An 8919-nucleotide genomic window follows, 5' to 3' on the forward strand; every position below is an offset into this window, starting at 1 on the left:
AAAAAAAAAACATAAAAGGCATTTAAATAAAATACAATAAATAGCAGAAATAGGCCTATCAAAAAAAAAAAAAAAAAAAAAAAAAATTCAAAATTGCTCTTAGTTAGTATGTAATAACTGATAAATAATTTATATAAGGAGAAAATTACCGAAATTATCTTATTACAGATTAGTTTAGTATTAATGGTAGGTTCATATAAACTTAATGGTATACTAATTAAATAAATTTCAACAGTGTAGATACAATAATTAATAAATATATAAAGTCAGTAAAAAGAAGAATTTAGAAATCTTTGTCAGAAAAATAGTTTTGAATGTCCATGAGAGAGTTGGTAAGATCTATTTTCTCTATGGTAAGATATTTTAGTACTATTGAGTTCCTCACATCAGCAGGGAGTTTGGTCCACACACGAGGAAATAGACTTACAGGTGAATTTCTATAAGCAATGGTCCTAGAAAATTGATGTACAAAGGTTACATTGTCTACCTACTACATGTATACAATTCTGTCGGTTAACTTTCATAATTAGGTCCATGCTTTCCTGTTTTGTGTATGCCTTCTAATTGTGCTTGCATATTAAATACCCGCCACAATATGAATGTGGTACAATCATGGTACAATACAGTATTAATACAATAATAGTACTTCCGTTGTTTTGTGTCTACTGCCCCTTGTGGATGATCTTGCACTTTACTTTGTAAGAGTAAATCCGGTATGGAGGAATGATGGGATGAATCATGAGCTACAATGACCTACCTGTCTTAGTTTTAGTACCGTAAGTCAGTGGCGGATTTAGAGGGAGGAGTAAGGGGCGTACGCCACCCCTTTTTGTAAAAAGTACATATGGATCTTATGCTCAACCTTTTTGACCAAGCTCCTCGCACAGCGGGAGGCACGCTGTCCGCGGTCTGGTATTTTCGTGTTAAATGGCTAATTTTTGTGTTTACATCGTCCGTTCTCCACTACATTTTGTCAGATTATTCTTTGATATGTTATAGTTCAGTTATTTAGGCAACTTGTTGTTTTTATTTGAATTTCAAAAGCTTAATTTCTTAAGCAACTACAATGACCGGGGCCCGTGTAAAAGGGCCATTTTTATAGATTTTCAGAGGGTTCTGTTGTCTTCAAATCGCTTTGTTGAACATTCATCAATAGAAAAGCTTCTTGTACACTTGCTAGAAAGAAACATTATTATGCATAGATTCTTTTGATGTAAGTTTTATATTGATTGGTTGAAAAAAGGGCCTGTCATTTTACAAATTACCATTCTCCTCAATATTTCTCTTATTGGATCGTGTTTACCTAGGTGTTGTGTGTGTGTGTGTGTGTGTGTGTAGGTGTAGGTGTGCGTGTGTGTGTGTGTAAGTTTAGGCCCACAGTACTGTACAGAAAAGTAAGTCTGTATTGCTGCACTTTGTATTTATATCCTTTAAGTAGTTTAATTTAAGTTTAATTGTTAAGTTATGATAAGAAGGGGCGTTCAAATGTTGTGCTTGTGCTTTTTCTATTTTTTTTTAATGTAACTTCTTTTTTAGTAATTTTGTTGGTCTTGAACGCACCGTCAATTGACGAGTGCCACTGTAACAAAAGTGTAAGTTCAATAAATTATTATTAAAGGAGGGCGCGAATGGTCAGTTTTCTATAAGCACATTTTGCATTGAGCCTAGCCATGATAGGCGAACTCTATGGTTTAGGTGAAACCCTGTGAACGTTTTGTCAGAATAGAATGTCGAATAATTTACTCATTAAAGTATTTTATTCAATATTTATATCTAGGTGTTTAATAATGATCATAGAAGAATTCTAGAGAAATATTTTTTCAAAACGTTGCTATTATTACGCCCAAATGATTTCATGTTTAAAATGTGTTGCTGTCACAGCTTTCTACACCGTTGGCGTGGATTGAGATGGATGCACCTATTTCTAGGGTAACAGTTTATTGATAACATTCTATAGCAGTGTTGATGTGCAGTAGGAAGATTTGTTACTGGTTAGGCGTGTTTTTATGATTTGCTTATGTTTATTATTTGTTTGTTTGTGTCTGCTGCTGGTAAGATATTATTGCTGGGTCTGTACCTCGTAGTATAATGCAATATTCCAAGGATGACTAATATCTGAGAAAACTATACAAGTTGCGGTTCTAATAGTTGTCTCAGCTAATGTGTAGCTGATAAGGGAATAAGGCCTCAGCGCGAAGCCCTTAACCCCTACCAAAGCTCTTTCCTGAGACTTTTACTTAGCTTGCACATTCACTCCTCCCCTTTTTTCTTACCGGACTGTATCCGTCCCTGCCGTAAGTTATCAATTGGATTGCCCAACACAGAAAGCTGCTAGAAAAGACCTCTTCAAAAATCCAGTATACTAGCCTACTTGTACATTTATTTAACGTTCAAGTGAAAACAACAAAGGCAGCATGGATGAGTTAAAAGTAGTCAATAAAAAATAATACATTAATGTATTAATTTCTATTTTTCATTCCATATGGAATGTTCCATATGGAATGAAAAATAGGCTCCCAGCGGGAGCGTGTGTCCCAGCGGGAGCGTGTGTCTAATTAGACACGCTCCCACTGGGAGCCCATTTTTAAATAGCGCCGCGAATGCGCGATGAACAGTGGCCGGTGTCACGAAAATTCGGGTACCATCGAGAAATTAGGTTCCACACCTAAATTCTCGTTTAAGCGAAAATTTTGGGTTCGTCGATAAATTAAGTTCCACTCTAATTTTATGACCCTTATAATACAGTGCATAAATATTTCCTTTGTTTGAAACTAACGACCGATCGTTATTAATGGGGTGAACTTGTATTTGGAACAACTTGAAACCGTGAAAACAAGCAGAAAAATACGATTTTTAATGTTTTTAGTCTTTTTAAGGCTTCAAATCGCAACGTAGACTTGCCACAAGTCTCTTATTTGTTATTATTTTTCTCATTCTGGACAGCGCCACCAACGAGATAGACGGAAATTCGAAAAAAAAAGAAATTGAGTATGGGACGCCAATTAAATTAGGTATGGCGCGCACTAAGTGCAATAAAGAGTGAGTAACCTAAAATTAGGGCCTAGAACCCAGACTAATCGCAACGCTGAATTAATTATTATCACTGCTGCAACAGCAGCGCGAAGATTATCCATGTTACCGCCTGTTCGCAGCCAGGTGTTGCATCGTGACGTATGAGTGACTCTTTCATTTTCAGCCAATCAGAGTAGAAATATGCCGTGAGTGGGAAAACAAAAAATTAATAAGAAGGGTAGTGGTATTATACTGTATTATAGTATAATAATGTTTGTTTTTGATAATGAATAACGCCAGTAAACGTTAAGGCCAACTCAGACAGCGTCGGCCGACGCAGCCCGACCCGATTTATCGTCGGGGACAGTCTTAAGCCGTCGTGAGAAATATTAAACATGTTTAATATTCTACTACGCGACTGCCCCCGACGCACACCATCGCATCTGCGTTCAACTCACACAGACCCGACGCGACAACAAATCGCGTTGGACTGCGTCGGCCGACGCTGTCTGAGTTGGCCTTTAGGCATCAAACTTGTTGGTAGGACGCTATACACCTCTCTGCATATCAATTTTTTAAAACACTACCGTATGTTTAGGCCAACTTCTTACTGAATATTTCATTGCATTTTTTTTTTTTTTTAGACGTTGTCTGTGTTTTGTTTTGCTTTTTGCTGTGTTTTGTTCTTTACTCCCTTGTTTATTCAATTTGAAATCGTTTTTATGGGAACCACGTGGAAATACGTAGTTGTTACTTTTTATGGCTTATCCTATTAAGGGTTGTTTGTTGCACTTTTGCCTTTCTTATGTCCTGATGTTTTAATGTTTTAATTACATGATTAATGAATAAATTTAATGCAAACTATTAAAAATTGATTGGAAATTGAACTTGATAATATTGCCAAAATTGTTTGCCAATGTTCAAAAAGATAATGGTCCTAATGTTGAGATTTTTCTAAAAATGTAGGCCTGGTTCATCATAACCTGTTTTGTTATGTCCTATTAACTTTAAATGTTAAGTGTTTAATATACGGCTCTGCTTATGCCTCTAAATTAGCTTTGGACAGAATTCACTCAAAATTGTGGTATGTTCTATTTTTATTTATTTTATTCAATTTTAATACAACAAAACAATTACAATGAGAATACAATACTTTGAGGGTGTATAAAATATATAAAAATGAAATGCTAAAATTTTCTCATAAAATGCAGTTAGAAACAAATAGGCTTACAATAAAACATAATGAAATCGTCAACGAAATAACATTCATGCATTACAAGTGCTGAATACAGTATATACAACAAAGAGCCAAGTTAAATTACTTAAAACTGTATACTGTATAGGTTGTTCGATATACAGGGAGATAATTATAGGAAAGTGGGTTCTGACACATTTTAGTTGTAAAATGACAGAATTAGAATATATACTCATCAATTTAGCACTTTAAGATAAAAGTATATTTCATTCTCTGATCTATAGTTTTTATGAAACGTTTGAAAATAATGTATTCAATGTCGCCAACAATGCTCTATACAATTAAATTTTAATACTAGAAATTGCAAGTGAAGTGCTGCGAAGTACAATTGCATAAAATGTTCTTCAAACAAAATTATTTACGCGAGTCAAGTGAAAATAATGAATAATAAAAATATAACAAATAATATGAGCACGACCCATTGTCTATATTAGAACAGCGTTGGTATCGTGTACAATAGTGTTTTGCTGCAGTGACATCTCTCTGCTGGCGATGACTCGCTGCTGGCGAATCGATCTGCGCATGTGTATAAAATGGTATTTATTTCCAAAACACTATACCAGTCTAAAACAAGCGTCGCCTAAATGTAATAATCAGCACGTTGAAATAGGCTAGTAAATAAGTTTAACTGGGTTCGTAAATAATATTGGCCTCAAAATATTGTGGCTGAGACATGAGCCGATTAAACGTAGAAATAGGAAACCTAGAAAACAAGTAAAAACGCTGAATAGTACTCCAGCGTCGCGACATGCGGACATTGGTACGAGTAGGTTAGTCTACAAACGTCGCCTAAAGTAATTGATTTTACCCGGCAGAACGAAAGAAGGAAACTCCGCTTTTCAGTTGTCTTAGGCCATTTTTTTTTTTGACAAACAATGACCTTTCAGAGGTCAAATTGCTGTCAAGAATATGAATTGGCTGCTTCGCAGCAATAATTGTTTCCGCTTTCAACACAGTGCTGTGTTACCCTCGTCGACTCCGCTATCAACTTAAGGTCAAATGCAGTCAGTCTCATATCTCGTATACATTTATATAGGGTGATTATGCAAATTAGACTTCGGATTTGTTTTGTTAAGATTACATTTGTATTAGTTAAGGTGTCTGATCAACCACCTGCTGAGTGCCACCGATATAAATGGTGTATATGTCAATAAATTATTATTATTTCAATACAAAACCCATGAATTGATATAATGCAAAAATGAGTTTAACACGTTCACTGCCACACCCCTTTACCTACTTGCCTTTTTAGATGTGGTGAGAAAATTTCAAGAATTGGCACCTCTAGATCAAGGCCGTAGGAAGCGGTTATGGCTGGACCAATATAATCGCCAATCAATTTCGTTTGCATGCCAATTTTCCATCAGATTCATTGTTTTTACAATTTTAATATGCCTTTAAGTATGATTCAGGCTGTAGCGTGGGAGAAGGGGGGAGGTTAAGGGGGTCACGACGAACCGCCCAAAAACTAGAGAAGGTCCGCATTTAAAAACATACCATCTCAAGACAAACACACACATCCCAGGCCCAGAGGAAGCAGTTTGCTATTTAACTCGGGGCCCTGGGACTGGAAGGCAAGCATCTTAACCACCAGTATCAGTTGTATAAATTGTATATATTAAATACGAATGTGGTCTAGTTTGTGCGAATTTAAGCAAGTTTCTGAATCCATAAAGTATTCTTTTGAAGTATATGCCTACTGTATTTGAAAAATCCGAAGAAAAAAGTAGCAATTAGTTTAAAATTCTGTTTTCACTTTCTCGGTAGTCAATTTCAAAGAATTTAATTTTTCTTGATTTCAACATTTTCTGTGGTGTGAGTGGTTAATTTTACATAGCAAACACTAAAACTGTAAACTCATTTTTTTCCCGTCAATCTTGATTTCACAATTTGTATTCCTTCTTCAAAATATAAAATGTAAATAACATTTGCCAATTGTCCGATGTCTCCAAGTCGTATTTAATTAGTAGGCCCGGTCATGGAGTTAGTTGAGTGTGTAAACTATTAAGGGGACACTTTTTTATTGTATCAAAACAACTACAGTAGTCACAAAATAAGGAAAAAATCGTTCAAATTTATATTTTGACACCTTTTGAGCGATAAACTTAACATCAAACCAGAATTGTTTCCATCCTTAGAATGGGAATTGTTTGCTTAGTGCATGTGTTACTTCGTGTAAACAAAATCTTGTCAATTTTGACCATTATTTGATATAGGATTCTAATCTATCCGACAACCTGCACCCTGATTTCTAAGTTGGAACATTTATAATAGTATTCTATCTTGTCCGTCCATAGAAAGCTCAATATTTTAAAAAAGAATATTTGGTCATTAACATTGCATTCGAATCAAGAAACAATATGGGACACAAATGTTGTAGTTTAAATTACATATCTGTTAATTTCATATCTTAAATGAATTATTTTTTGCATTGCAAATTATTGTTATAGATTAGTTATAATTAAACTGAAACTCATTTTTAGGTCAATTAAAATAAAATTATAAAGAGTCTATGTCATCATTATACGAAAGCATACCTAAAACCCCTATTAAGGGGACAATTTCATGTTTCTGGTTAGTGTTCTTGGAATATGGGTACCATATTCAAGGGACACTCCTATTCTAGGGACAATTTTTGGCCCCGAAGGTTTCCCCTTAATAGAGGTTCTACTATATTTAAGCTTTAAAACTACATTTATATAAATCAGTAAAGGTAGAAGGATAACCCATAACTTTCAGCGTTATTTATTTATTGTGCTGAATTGCGTAGGGGCGTGGACCGTGACTACCTTAGTCGCCGTAAAGAGGCTCTTCCGGCTACATTCACATCATTCAACAACGACAGGGGCTGAAATGAACCATAGCATCGGAGTAACCCCCCTACTCTTCCGAAAAGTATGAAATGGGTTTTAATTAAAGTGCACACGAACCAGATATGTACTAACACTGGACTCCATTTTAAGTTCTTATCCGAGAATACTTGGTTTTACCAACTGAACCATGGGCGAGGAAATACGTTCGAACAAGGCTAATTTTTCTGTGATGCCTTATGTTTTGTAAAATCAACAGAATATAATGTTGTGTAGTACCGTATACTGTTGAAAAATGCCACTGGATTGCCAATCTAGTCTCTAATACTTTTAGGTGTGCTTCGATTTGACATACCTAAAAAAGTATGGAAACATTCTTTCATCTTTGTGTCACATACTCAGCAAGCGCATTTCAACACGTTATAACTATAATATTAATATGAATTTTTCCATTGACATAACCAAACAATCTAAATTCTTTTTTTTTTGTCCAAAATGTTGTTGATCAGAAAATATATGAATTGTGAAATTGATAGGAATATTAACAAAGAAGCTTTAAATTTTAAATTTTTTCATTAAGCTTGATTGATTTCTTTATCCTATGCCGGTACCTTATCAAATTAAATAGATTAGCCTAGTGTCTTAATTGTCCAGTCTCCAATGGTGCATCCACCTATATATCAATCAATTAAATGTTCAAATGTAATACGGTACCGTATTTTATTTTCATCAATTTAAATGCCAAAAAGCATAATTAGCTAGGACTTTCAATACAAAACCCTTACATCTATATAATGCTTTTGCTATACAGTACTAGGAAGAACCGTTTAATAAAGAATCGTGAGGAAACCATTCCAGACTGACGCCCCCAAAACAATATCTCAACAGCGCTATGCTATATATTTTATTTGTATTTATTTTATTCAATTTACAGGTAGACCTATTAATTTATATTTAATTGTTCCCAGGCCTACAAGTGTAATTTAAAAAAAACACCCCTGTACTGTAAAAATGTTCAATAAGTAAGTAAATAATGGTCCAAAAAAAGAAATAGTCGTGACAACAGTCGTACGGACATGCGCTCCTGCTCCTTATTTCTATTGAGACAAAATATATAAAAAAGGAAGCTGTACCGGTATGTTTACACATACACTACACGCAAATTCAAGGTAAAAACCAGTGAATAACTTTACAGAACACGTAGGCGAACTAACAGTTGAGCGCAGAACTTCGAATAACTCGACCAACGAACTGCCAGTAAATGTCAATACACTTTTTTATCTTATACTGCTTATGCGGACGTAATATGAACACCAATCTATTCCCGCCTTATTATTGTTCACCCAACCTATTCCCGTCGTATTATTGTTAGCCTAATTACTGTCGCTGTAAAGGAAATTGAGTTTCATCTAACATTCCCATCATGCTCCCTGTTTCTCGATGTAAAGTGACTTTTGATTTTTTCAACGTAAATTAGCTTTTACATATTTTTTTAATGATTGTTTATGCTAGATAATTAATCTGTGAAGTTAAGTTGAACATAAGGTACATGCTCGATTGTGTAAACTTTAGTTACTTTATTTTTGTAATTCAATTCAATTCAATTCAATTAACATTTATTCAATTAATTAATCAAATGCATCAAATGATAAATAAAGTGGACAACATTAAAATTATTTAATTAGGATCAAAAATAGAAGCGAAGCTTGTCTCAATTTGACCCCGACAAAACAAAAAGTAAAAACTAATAAAAAAAACGCATATCAAGTAGACCTACATTATATATATATATATATATATACATATATATATATAAACACACACACACATACATACATATAT

General features: G+C 34.3%; 1 protein-coding gene across 1 annotated transcript in view; it reads right to left on the bottom strand.

The window, feature by feature from the left end:
- LOC117115449 (alpha-N-acetyl-neuraminyl-2,3-beta-galactosyl-1,3-N-acetyl-galactosaminide alpha-2,6-sialyltransferase-like) overlaps nt 1-8919 on the bottom strand; it is a 24495-nt gene that overhangs the window by 11190 nt on the left and 4386 nt on the right. The window lies entirely within an intron of this gene.

Source organism: Anneissia japonica, unplaced genomic scaffold (assembly GCF_011630105.1).
Source record: "Anneissia japonica isolate Jap-2015-1 unplaced genomic scaffold, ASM1163010v1 scaffold287704_len1198815_cov201, whole genome shotgun sequence".
NCBI lineage: Eukaryota > Metazoa > Echinodermata > Crinoidea > Comatulida > Comatulidae > Anneissia > Anneissia japonica.